The 13,140-nt window shown below is 51.7% G+C and overlaps 1 protein-coding gene across 24 annotated transcripts in view; it reads left to right on the top strand.

The window, feature by feature from the left end:
* The window catches only part of APBB2 (amyloid beta precursor protein binding family B member 2), a 397,255-nt gene that overhangs the window by 354,978 nt on the left and 29,137 nt on the right, over positions 1 to 13,140 (top strand). The window contains exon 1 of one of the 24 annotated variants that reach the window (XM_017350849.3): positions 5,100 to 5,233. The exons of the other annotated variants lie outside the window; for them this stretch is intronic. The gene's annotated coding sequence lies outside the window, so the exon portion shown is untranslated. Of the gene's footprint in view, positions 1 to 5,099; positions 5,234 to 13,140 lie in introns of those variants that run through there. 24 annotated transcript variants of the gene reach the window in all.

Here is a 13,140-nt window from a genome sequence, read left to right as displayed (position 1 = left end):
AGCAGTCCCCAGGGCACGCACTTAAATGTGGACCAGCTCAAGGTCCTGCCGGGACATCCTGCCTGCTCTGTCGATGCGTGTTGGGGTCACCTGTGACCCATGGGAATGTGCTTCCGGGGAGTGTGCCTGACCACCTGTGGGTGTGAGTGCAGGTGCCTGCCACTTGGCCCTGAGCAAACTGAGTTTCTGATGTGCCCGGTGCTGATGTGGACGCCACGGTTACAAAAGTGAGTGAAGCTCGATGGCTGCCTTCAAGGAGCTCAGAAGGTGGTGAGCGCCACAAACAGAGCCACAGCCCCCATTGTCTTGGGTCCGTGCCTGCCCTCTGACCTCCTGCTCCTTCTGCAGGTCCAGTCCACGGGACCCCTGCCTCCAAAGCCTGTGGCTCGGGAGAGAGGAAGTGCAGGTGCCCCAGACCTCCTGAGTCGTGTTCTGGGGCGAGGCCGGCAGCTTCACGTTCACGGTTACTGCGCACGTTATCCTTTGAGAGCCTCTGGCCCGGGTGTGCTTTGATCTTCTCCTTGATTATGCAGCATCCCTTTGTGATGCAAAGGGATGTCGAGATGCAGTCTCACTCAGTGCCATCCTTCTCCTAAATTCAAGGAGGAGTTTGAAGTGGCTTCTGGGTTCAAAGCCGCTTTTATCTCTGGCTGAGGCAATATAAGGACCTTTGTGGACGGTGTTTCAGGATAATTGAGTTCATATTTATATGTTTGCTCGTAGTGTGTTGTCCAGGAGCACATAACAGTGCTTTGTTCTGTAATGAGTTAACAGTGTGAGCGCTGGTATGACAGCCCCGTGCCTTTCTTGTTTAATGTTTATACTCATCTAATCAAACAAATTGAAATTGGATTATGGCTTTTGCACATTATAGCAGTTATTATCCAGTTTAAATGCAGGTCTGAAGGAGATAAAATTGATTTTTCTGTGCTACAAGGGGACAGCATAGGTTATTGGTATGCTGGTTGAATTTTCAATTAGGTCGTGTAGGGAGCAAGAGATTTGCAGTTGAGGGTTTTTTCCCCTTAATTTATTATGTAAATAAACTGTAATATTTCATTCTAATTAGGAGGTAAAATGACTTTTAAAAATGTGGTTATCTGCTTCCATATCTTTATAAATTATGTCAGGTTGTTCAAGTGGATACTAATTTTGAGGGACATTATTTTTAGAAAAAAAAGAAAACACTTAAAATATTCAGTTACTACAGTAACAGCTGCCTTATTTATCAGAGAATGAGCTATAATATGTAGTAGAATTTCTTGTCTAATAGAACCACTCTTTCTAAAAATTTGCCCTTATTCAGCAAACCCCTTTCGTGTCTCTGCTCTGCACCTGCCCGCTGGGGACTCAGGGGCCATCCAAGGTAGGGCCTTCACAGAGAGCAGGTGCTTCAGGACTGCCAAGAGCTGCAGAAGCAGAGCAGAGGACCTGGGAACACAGAGGCAGGGCTGCAGGCCCTGGGATTGGAGGGCGGCTTCCCCTAGGCAATGACACTGGATCTGGACCTTGACCCCTGAGTCCGCGTTTGCAGAATGTTAGCTCACTCTTGAAATTACAACAGCACGATGTGCTGGTCCCTGGATCAATTTAAAAACACCCATCGAAAACACAGTATTGAATCTCATCATTAGGGAATGTGTTAAGCACTGATTGTTGTGTTGGGAAATGTGCCAGCTGCTGAAAACAGAGCACGGACCTGTGACGTTAGCACACAGCCCTCAGCAGCACCCTCGGGTTGAGCAGTCGCTGGAAGGACTCAGAGTTCCCTGACTGCGGTCACAGGCATGTATTGGTTTATTACAGGGAATATTATGGTTGATTACATGATTATGTTGTGGGTTTTTTTTGTTGTTGTTGTTGTTTTTTTGACAGGCAGAGTTAGTTAGACTGAGAGAGAGAGAGACAGAGAGAAAGGTCTTCCTTTTCCGTTGGTTCACCCCCCAAGTGGCCACTATGGCCGGTGTGTTGCAGCCGGCACGCTGCGCCGATCCGATCCGAAACGAGGAGCCAGGTGCTTCCTCCTGGTCTCCCATGCAGGTGCAGGGCCCAAGCACTTGGGCCATCCTCCACTGCCTTCCCAGGCCACAGCAGAGAAGAGGAGCAACCGGGACAGGCTCCGGCACCCCAACTGGGACTAGAACCCAGGGTGCCAGTGCTGCAGGTGGAGGATTAGCCAAGTGAGCTGTGGCGCCGGCCATGATTATGGTTTATTACAGGGAAAGGATTTAGATTAACATCAGCCAAGGGAGGAAGCATCAAGGGCAGAGTTCAGTTGCCCTCTCCCTTGGATCCTGGACAGCAGGATTTTCCAGCATTGCTGTGTGAGAATGGCACAAAGTGTTGCCACCCAGGAAGAGTCATCCAGGCCTTGTGTTCAGGATTTTTATACGGGCTGCATCATGCAGCCTTGGTTGCCTGGTCTGGTGGCTAACCTGAGTCTCGAGCCCCTCCCAAAGTGGAGCTGACACAGCTCCCTCCCATTATTAGCCCACCCAGTGAGACTCAAGAGCTCCAGGCAAACAGAAACACTCCTATCAGGTGCAGCATCCCAAGCCTCGGAGTTTGCCTCTGGCAAGCCAAGGTCAAAGTCAGATCTCTCTTTGGATGATGTTTAATTCTTTGCTGTCCAGAAACAAACCCAGACTCTACTCGAGGTTATAAAGCTAACCATAAAGTGAAGGTCATGAAAGATAAATGGAGGATTATCCAATGTATAACCCCAAACTGTGGCAAGGACTGTGATGGCAAAGCCTAGGATGGCATGCAGGAGGGAGCTGCCCGGTAGGGAGACCGTCTGAAGGAATCAGCATTTGGACAGGGAGCTAAAGGCTGCCAGGGTTTAGCCAGGTGAGCACACAGAGGAACATTTCAGAAGTGCAGAGACCCCAACGCAGGCAGTAGCTAGGTATTTTCTAGGAACTGGAAGAAGACGAGGACGAAGCAGAGAGAAAGAGGAAGGAATGTGCTTGCAGCATTGACTGGAGAAAGAAGCAGGCTCCAGGTCCTAAGTGGATTCGGAGACTCTGGAAGCAACTATGGACTTTATCTTAGTGACGTGGGGCCACCCTTCAATTTTAAAGCAGAAGCATGGATGTCCTTATTTGTGATTTTTAAAAAATATTTATTTATTTATTTGAAAGTCAAGAGTTACACACACACACACACAGAGAGAAGGAGAGGCAGAGAGAGAGAGAGAGAGGTCTTCCATCCACTGGTTCACTCCCCAGTTGGCTGCAATGGCCGGAGTTGAGCCGATCTGGAGCCAGGAACCGGGAGCCTCTTCCTGGTCTCCCATGCGGGTGCAGACGTCCAAGGACTTGGGCCATCCTCTACTGCTTTCCCAGGCCATAGCAGAGAGCTGGAATGGAAGTGGAGCAGCCAGGACTCAAACTGGTGCCCATATGGGATGCTGGCACTGCGGGCAGCAGCTTTCCTCACTATGCCCACAGCAGTGGCCCTTGTGATTTTTCTTCTTTTAAGAGACACACCTGGCTGGCACCGCGGCTCACTAGGCTAATCCTCCACCTAGCGGCGCCAGCACTCTGGGTTCTAGTCCCGGTCGGGGCGCCGGATTCTGTCCCGGTTGCCCCTCTTCCAGGCCAGCTCTCTGCTGTGGCCCGGGAGTGCAGTGGAGGATGGCCCAAGTACTTGGGCCCTGCACCCCATGGGAGACAGGAGAAGCACCTGGCTCCTGCCTTCGGATCAGCGCGGTGTGTCGGTCGCAGCACGCCGGCCGTGGTGGCCATTGGAGGGTGAACCAACGGCAAAAGGAAGACCTTTCTCTCTGTCTCTCTCTGTCACTATCCACTCTGCCTGTCAAAAAAAAAAAGAGAGAGAGAGAGCGACACACTTGTGGCTGCTTTGAGAATAGCCTGTTGGGGACAAGGGAAGTGAGGGTTAAATGACTTTTGTGACCGTCCAAAAAGAAGATGGCATCTGGGACAAAGTAGGTGGCATGGAGTGGGAGGGGAGGGCACGGCTGAGAGAGCAGTAGGAGGGAGCGTTGGCAGGGCTTGTCCAGCCTTCCTGCCAGCAGACCCCCAGCTGGCACACTGGGCTGTCCCCCCTGGGCATCTGCCAGGCCCCCTACTGTCCACAGAGAAGCAGAAAACCAAACTCATTAGAGTTTTGTGTAAAGGAAGGGAGACCTAGCCTTGAAACGGGTGACAGGTGCAGTGCTGTGAAATGAGTGTGTGTCTCCAGTCCTAGTGATGCCTGTTCTGGCTGTGGAACCCCAGGCCTCAGAGCCTGTAAGAAGCTTTACCAAACACAGACAGGACCTCCCAATTACACACTCCCTCAACTTTCCACGCACATGCCCTGTTTTCTGCTCCTTTCCCTGTAACAGGAGTGTGTGGGACTCTGGGTGTAGTGCAGGACACAGCTTGTGTCCCTTGCCTGTGTCACTCAGTTGATCAATCGATCCAATAACTAATTCTTGCTCAACAACAACGGGAAAGGGGAAGTACTGTCAGTACACACAGGATTCAAGTGGCAACACATCTTGGTTGTTCCTTTCAAACTCATTTTAGACAGTGGCTAGCCAGCACTCTGCTTTAAAATGCCGTCCCTGAGCCAAGTGGACCCTGGGCTGCTTCCTATCTGGGGTAGGGGGTGTCAGCTGGAGTTGATGATGTTGGGCTGCGGGTGTGATCATGGCTTCAGGTCAGCTCTAAGCAAAAGGGCACCTCAAGAGAAGCAGGGTGTTTTCCGTGCATTGGCAGGTAATCTGTGAAAACCGTCTTGCAGCCGGGTTCCGACTTGGCTGCCCCCTTGAAATTCAGTACTCTGACTGGGGAGGTTTGCTTTCTGCTTTGTCCTAGTAAAGACCGTTATCAGAAGCAACCCAAAGCCCAGGCCTGGAACATCAACTTTCTGGAGTCAACTTTCTGAACCCAGAGAATCCAACTGGGAAACCGTTCGTCCCTGGGGGAGGGGAGGGGATGGGATTCCACTCTGCTCACAGCCCGGGCGCTCACAGCTGGGGAGCACCTGGCTGGAGCATCTGGCAGGAGCGCGCGGCGCGTGGGGAGGCGGGGGTCCGCGCGCCTCCCCGGCAGCCAATGGGCAGCGGCGCGGGCGGGCTGGGCCGGGCGCGCGGGGAGGCGCGGGCGCAGCTCTCTCCAACTTGAGACTGGAGGCGCGCGCAGCAGAGGTCGGAGCGGCTGCCTCCCGCCGCCTACCGTGTGGACCACAGCCCCGCCGCGTCCCGCGCTGATCGGAGACAAAGGTGAGGAAGTTGGGAACAGCGGTGTGCCTTTGTCTGCAGGTGCATTCAGAGGTTCGGGTGTTGGGGCCCTAGCTCCCGCTGGGGACAGCGAGGCAGGCAGGGGAGATGCGTGGGACAAAGGCTGTGCCCTCCCTCCCGCGAGTTGGCGCTGGCTGAGACGCCTGGGCTTGGGGGCCAGAGGGCTCCATCCTCCTGGCCTCAGGGAAAGAGTGAGGATCGTGTGACGGGGGCGAGAGGCGCTCTGCAGCCCTGGGGAGCTGTTCCGTGGGGGCTCCCGGTGGCCTGCACTGGGCATCCGCGTTGTGGCCAGTGTTGTGTGCTTTTTCTGAATGAACCTTCGTGGAGGCCACGTGGGTGGCTTCTCGTTTGTAAGAGGAGAGAAATATATCGCAGGGGCCGGGTAATCCAATCTGAATGGAAGGCAATGTCCGTTGGCTTACAACTGCACTTCCCCATCATTTCAGATTTAGAGTATTGGTGTGACTGCCACGTGAGGAAAATGTCCCCACTACAACGTGCCCGCCAGCTGCTCTTGGCATTGAAAAAGTAGTTTTTTTTTTTAAAGGAAGCCGTGATGATTTAAATATTGCTTGCAACACTCAAGGAACCTGGCCTTTTCTATTATCTGTTCCCCTGGACCAATATTGCAAGCAGTCACGTCTATCTATTCGCTAATTAATGGGTAGCTGTGAATCTTCGTTACTGTTCAGAGGAGAGAAGTCAGGCAGGGGGAGGAGGAGGAGGAGGGGGCGGAGTCCAATAGGCTGGTGCTTTCTTTGTCACTCTGCAGCTGCAGCCTAGCTTCGACCTGGGTCAGGAATGGGAGTTCCTGCCTGCCTTCCTCAGGCTGTTGCCTTGGGGTTTTCTCAGATCCTTGAACCTCTGCCTGCCCCGCCTTCCCCACCACCCCACCCCCACCTTGCTGTGTGCACAAAAGCAGTTTTTTCCCTGAAGTTCAGCTCTTCACCACACATTGTACTTATTTGCTCTTTTAAAAAATACTTATTTATTCAAAAGGAAAAGTTATTATTATTTGCTTGAAAGGCAGAGACAGAGGAGAGAGAGAGAGAGGTCTTCCATCCACTGCTTCACTCCGTAGTTGGCTGCAACTGCTAGAGTTGAGCCGAACTGAAGCCAGGAGCCAGGAGCTTCTTCCAGGTCTCCCACGCAGGGAGTGCAGGGGCCCAAGGATTTGGGCCTCCTTCTACTGCTTTCCCAGGCCATAGCAGAGAGCTGGATGGGAAGTGGAGCAGCCAGGACTCGAAGCTGCACCTATGTGGGATGCCGGCATTGCAGGCAGTGGCTTTACCCTCTACGCCACTGCATGGCCCCAGTAGTTATTTGCTCTTAGTAAAGAATTAAATGTCTCAAGGTCTTTTGCAGGAAGTCGAGAAGCAGAATGTATTCTAACGAAAGCAGCCCTCAGTCTGTATTTGGAAGTCTTATCTATAATTTTGCAAGTTACTGGTGGCTTTGGATGCTATTCAGTGGTTACTGGGGGGATGGACTGTCCATAGAGCACCAGGTAGGATCATCAAAGAAGCTACCATGGTTCTTGGCTCAGTGTGAGAAGCCCACTTTTCTAACAGGGTTTGTGGGGTTTTTTGTCTTTTTGTTTTTGTTCTCTTAGCTTTTCAGCCATGGGTGTGATTTATTGACCATGTGTTTGTTAAGCACATGCTGTGTGCTGGGCATTGGCACTTCTGAGTAAGTGGTAAGCATGGCTGCCTTGGAGCTCACCGAATGCTAGGCCAGGGCCCCTTCAGCTCTGCTGAGCGAGTGCAGACCTGGGAAGCAAGCATGGGTGACCCTGAGGTGAGCTCAGAGGATGTCGCTGCTGGCTGCTGCCCTGGAGGTCAGCTGAGCCCGAACAGGCGGGGTGCAGGCCTCTGCAGTCCGAAGGCAGAAGAATGAGTCAGACCCTGGCCCGTTCTGCACCTGACTCGGGCTTGGCCCTGCTTAGCTTTATCTTGAGTGCCTCCTAAAGGCGTCTGGGTTGCCAAGAGGGCTGGAGGCTGGATTCTGAAAGTGCGTGGACAGTGGCACGGTTCATTTCAGTGTGGCAATTCCGGTCTCTTCAGAAACTGTCCGTCATGCAGTCTCCGCTCGCACCGCGGCAGCTGTCATCCTGCACAACCCTCACGGAGGTGAGTTCCCCTCGCTCGCTTCCCAGCTCTCCTCAGCCTTCTGAGTGTTGACAGGTGCCTGCGGGTTAAGGGACAGAAGAGCCTTGTGGATTCTCTGGACTTCTTGGGTTCCAGGGCGTGAGTCAGTGCACCTAACTTCTTACTCATCCGAGTTTTCCACAGATCCCTAGGACCACGGGAGAATGTCCCGGATAGAGGTGTAACTTCTTTTCTGAGTCCCTGTGTGAAACACACAATGTACATTTTTGAGAGGTTCTTAGACTTTTGTATTCTTCGGGCACAGCACTGCACCTGGCGCAGGAGGCTGTCTCTGAACAACTGAATTGTGGAATAGGCAGACGCGTGAGGATAGATGAAAACGGTTCCTTGTCTGTTTTTAGGGTTTAATTAAGAGTGGTGACTGTCACTTGTGTTTCTAATCTGTAGGTCACTGTCTGATCGGCACACAGGGGACAGCTATGTGCTGGGCAGCTTGTGGGTGAGGTATGCAAGGGAATGAAACAGACAAGGTCTCTGGGCGAAGAGGCGGGAGATAAGCCAGGAAAACCATTCAGGAAGCACGAAGATGTAGATGATGCTCAGGGTCTTGCAGATGCTGAGCAGGGCGATGCAGCCAAGTAGCTTGGGGGGGAAGGTTCCAGCAGGAGGCAGCCCGGCCTAGCCGATGACTTTTGGGCTGCGCTTGAAGGCTGAGCCGAAGCCAGCCATGGGAGGAGCAAGTAGAAGGCGATGAGGAAGAGGAGGCCAGTGTGGCTGGAGCTGGGAGCAAAAGACCAGGGGTCTGGGCCAGGGTGGAAGAGGTACTGAGGACAACATCGTGCAGGGCTTCTGGACTATGAGCGAGGGCTTGGCTTTTATTTTTATTCCCATAGGAAGTCTAAGAGGAAGGATAACCAGGAGGATACTTGTTTTCAAACAAAAGTTCTGGCCTGGGAGGAGTGGCTGGGCATTTGGTGTACCGCTTCCGTTGCTGATTGAGATCCCCATATCTCATGTCGAGGTGCCTGGGTTCAAGTTCAAGTCCTGGGCTCGAAGTGCCTGGGCTCTACTCCTGACTCCAGCTTCCTGCTAATATGTATCCTGGGAGGTATAAGGTGATGACTCAAGTGCTTGGGTCCCCGCTACCCATCTGGGAGTTGTGGATTGAGTTCCTGGCTCCTGGCTTCCGCCTGGCGCAGCCCTGGTCATTGCAGTCATTATGGAGAGTGAACCAGAGAATGGAAGATCTCTGTCTCTCTGCTTTTCAAATAAATAAAAGGAATTAAATAAAAATTAAATAAAACCAGAAGAAAAAATCTTGAGAAGTACTGTTAAGGGCATAGATGTGGAGAAGAGGGGTGGAAGCAGGGCTGGTTCAGGAGAGGCCAGGGGTGTGATAGAGGGCTGGGAGTGTGGAGCTAGGACTGGCAGCAGTGCCTGCAGAAGACGAGGAAGTGACCTGGGTTCCCCTGGAAATACCTGTTAATGAAGTTCAAGGGCAAAGTCGTTAAGCAGTGGAGCAGCTCCCTTTCGATCTGACTTCTGTTTGAGTACACTGTGTGGACGAGCAGACATCTGTAGTGGGGTCTTGTGCATTTAGCCATTTTTCTAAAACATTCTTCCTCTGCCGTTTGCTGACTGTCCTTTTCAACTGGTCATCAGAACTTTGGACTTTTTTTTTTTTTTTCTGGCATACAAATAAATATCAAAGTAGCAAAAGGCAAATTTAATCATTGATCTATACGGAAGTAGTCTACCCTTGCTACTACGTTTATAAAAGAAACTGTTGAAATTGCATTTGAAGTTAGGTATGTCATGTGCAGCATGCTCTGTCATTCCAACAACTGACACTCTGTCATACGTAACACAAGTTCCTTCAGCCCTCCGCATCCTCACGTTCCACATCCACAGACTCACCTGCCACGATCTCCAACGTTTGGGGGAAAAAAAGAATCCCAAAAAGCAAAACTGGAATTTGCCACATGCCAAGTATCACGGCGATGTGGAAGAAGCAATTTGTGGACATTGTGTTAGCTGTTACAGGCATTCGGGAGAAGCCCTAAGGTACGCCAGCGGATGTGTGTGGGTTCTATGCAAATGTCATGTTGTTTTATATAAGGGACTTGAGCATCCTTGGATTTTGGTGTTTATAGGGGGTCCTGCAACTGATTCCACACATAGATACTGAGGGCTGGCTGTATTTCAATTCAGAGAGAACTTTTGTAGTAACCTTGCAAGAAATTCACTGTACATTTTAGGAGCTTAAAAAAAAAAGGTACCATTTCCATATATAGAAAGTAGGAAAACAAAGACTTAATTTCTGATGGGATTTTCTCCTCCCTCCTTGTAGCTGCAGAATTGTGAACTTTGCCTTATGGTTTGGGGGAGGGCACTTCATGGTGGTTAAGACACCTCTTGGGTTGCCTGCATCCCCAGTGCCTGAGTTCGAGTCCTGGCTCTGCTTCCACTTACAGCTTCCTGTTGGTACGTACTCTGGTATGCAGGTGAAGGCTTGAGTATTTGGGCCTGTGCCTCTTATGTGGGAGACTGAAATTGAGTCTCTGGCTCCTGGAGAGTATATCTGTGTGTGTGTGTGTGTGTGTGTGTGTGTGTGTTTGGTTTTGGTTTTGCAAAAAAGAAAATGAATGCAGAAAGTGCTTCTCCTGCAGTCGGTGTTCAAGCCCATGGGAAGGGGGCAGAAGCACCTGGGGCTGCCGGCCTTGCTGATCTGGAAGGCTGCACCGGTCACCCTACAACATGTAAGCTTGTCTGGGCATGAATAAATTATGACAGTTGAAATAATTATGATGGAGGAAAAGCGGGGACCAGGAGCACAGCTGACTGCCGGGGCTGCACTGGCCTGATTCTGTCATGTCAGTGCACGCTTCTGTTTGCCGGGTTACCTGGAAATGTTGTTCTCAAGGTTTCTAGTGTGGAAGGGGTTTTATCCACCCCCTCCCCCCACTTCAAGAAGAAAAAACCATTCTAGGAGTCATAGCCTACCAGTGACCTCTGTGGAATAAACGGCTGGGGCAGAGATCCACGTGAATGCTGTCTCACACGTTGAGCATCTGTGTAAGATTTCAGTTGAGCAAACGACTTTTTTGGTTCTGAAGAACTTGCAGATGGGAAGGCTGTTACTCCCACATCTTGCTGAAATAGTTTCTAGCCAGCTGTGGAAGTCGTCACCTGTAACAAGAGCGCTTCCCGTCTCAGCCAGTCACAGGCCCCCACCCTTGGCTGACGCTCTCCTGTTACCATGTTGAATGTTTTTAGTTGTGTCTAAGAGGGAGCCTTGCATTTTCATTTTGCTCTGTGGATAATTTAGCCAGGGCTTGTCCACTTTGGCCGTTGTACCCCGAATCTGGTTGTCATCTAAGCAGGGATCAGCAAACTGTTTCAGGAAAAGGCCAAATATTAAATATTTTGGGTTCTGTGGGCCACATGGTGTTTGCTGCAGCCACAGAGGTGCCTAAGCGCTGGATGTGGCTGTATCATCCCCCACCCCCCGGGACTCTTCACTCTATGGCACAGGGTGGGGGACAGATTGGAGGGTCAGAGTTTGCCAATCCCTGATGTAAAGGGCCCCAGGCAAACCCAGAGTGACAGGGGAAATGGGGACCCTGTCCTTTACAAGAAGGCCCAGTCACCTCTAACCAGCTTTGCCACCAGATGAAAAGCAGCCCCCTGGGGCAAGTATTTGCATATCTGAGGGCCTGGAAGCCACATCCAATCCAGCTTCCTGCTGGTGCACACCCTGGGAGGCACTTGTGTCCCTGCTGCCCAGATTGAGTTCCCAGCTCCAAAAGTGGTCCCCCAAGAGTGCCCCTGCGCATCGGGCTGTTTGCAGGAGCCCCACCCCAGGCCTGCCCTTGAAGGTCGCTGTGTTCTGGGTTTCCAGGATGAGCAAATACAGACTGGGACAGGAAGGCAGACTCAGGCAGTGAAGGCAGGTGTTACAGTGGTGGCACTGGGGCTTTTATTTTTTTCCATATTTGATGGAAAAGAAAAAAGATGCTGGAACAAATTACTGACTGCATGTCAAACATAGACCTCCTGAGGAGGAGAACTCCTTCTACTAGAATGTGGCCCACTGGACGCTGCTGGCACAGCCTGCCTCCGTGGGTGGGAAGGAGCTGGCTCAGGTCTCTTCCCTATCTGGTAGGCAGAGGCTTCTTTCTCTTGGAATACAAATGTAAAGAAAATTATCGGGAGTCTGTAACTCTTGACAGAAATCAGTATGCGAGGGAAATTTACTTATTGACCTCTTCTGGGGCAGAAGATGTGTTTTTCATGTGACAAAGGTTCTCCAGGAGGACTGTGGGGAGGGGCTCTGGGAGCAGCTCTGGGCACGGTGCCACCACCTCTGTCGGAGATGAGCGGGCTAGCCCTCAGCTTTGCTTTCATGGAGAGGCGCAGGAGATCTGTCACCGTCGCCTCCTGCCTGTTCCAATGAAATAGATTTTTTTAAAAAGATTTTGTTTATTTCTTTGAAAGGCAAAGTGAGTGAAAGAGAGAGCACACTTCCATCCGCTAGTTCACTCCCCACGTGGCTGCAGTAGCCAGATCTGTTCAAGCCAGAAGCCAGGAGCTCCATCCAGGTCTCCTACACGCATGGCAAGGGCCCCAGGCTCTTGGGCCATCTTCTGCTGCCTTCCCAGGAGCATTAGCAGGAAGCTGTAGTGGATGCAGAGTAGCAAGGGCTTGACTGATGCCCTGGCATGGGTTCCAGCCCTACAGTGGGGCCTGACCCCATTGCACCACAACACTGGCCCCTGAAATAGATGTTTTATTAACATTGTTTCAGATGACATAAAAAAATCATCTGCACTATTTTTTTTTTTCTGAAGTGCTGTCTCTGAAAAATAAGAGTGAGGAAAAAAATTCTAGCTGACACCCTGCTCCTCATCACGTCACTCCGCTAGGTTCTTCCCAGCACTGTCAGCAATAAGGGGGAAGGCCTGTGCGTCCCCTCTTTTGTTATTGGTCCGTGCACTGCCAAGGATCATTGACTGCCTCCTGGGTGCTGGTCAGTGGAGGGTGAGCCAGGCTGACTGGTTCCTGCTCACACAGGCCTCGCTGATTTGATGGAGGGAGGGAAGGATAAGCGATAAACAAATAAGCAAGATTGATTAAGTGTTGATAGCAACTGGGGCAGCCCTGGGAGTCTTGGGGAAGGAGCAACCCAGGCCTGACTCCTGCCTTTGAGAGTAGAAGGGTCCCCGTGTGGCAGCAGCCCAACCAGTGGCGGGGAGGCAGGAACTTTGGGGGGGCCTCAGGCTAGGGAGTGACAGGAAAGCAGGCTGAGGCGTAGAGAGAGGGAGAAAGGAAGGCGACGTGAACCAAACACAATACTTTAATTACTGTCAGCAGCTGCAGCAGCGGTGGAGCCAAAAACCCAGTGGGGACAGAAAGAGGAGGGTAGAACTGAGGCCACCACCCAGGGAGGGTGGGGTCCTGAGCAGACTGATTATTGGTGGGGGGAGAGGGCGGACAGGAAGAGAGGCTCAGGTGGCAGGTGTCCCAGAGAGCTCAGCCAGGGAACCCTGTGTTCTGTTGGCAGAGCCGCCACTTGCTGCCGGCTGGGGAGTTTGAGCAAGTTACATTCCCTAGACACTAGACATTTATCTGTAAAAGGACAGTGGGTGCAGGGTTAGGTGAGGCTTGGCCGCGGCACAAGAACAGGGCCTGGAGGGGCAGATGCTTTTAATAGACGGGAGCCACTAGTGTTGTATTCGTGGTAATCAGGGTATCAGGAATACTTGTGAAGTGGGGGAGATG

The sequence above is a fragment of the Oryctolagus cuniculus genome, chromosome 2 (genome assembly GCF_964237555.1).
Source record: "Oryctolagus cuniculus chromosome 2, mOryCun1.1, whole genome shotgun sequence".
Taxonomy (NCBI): domain Eukaryota; kingdom Metazoa; phylum Chordata; class Mammalia; order Lagomorpha; family Leporidae; genus Oryctolagus; species Oryctolagus cuniculus.
Note: the sequence above shows the minus strand (reverse complement) of the source record. Positions and strands in the feature narration are given on the sequence as shown.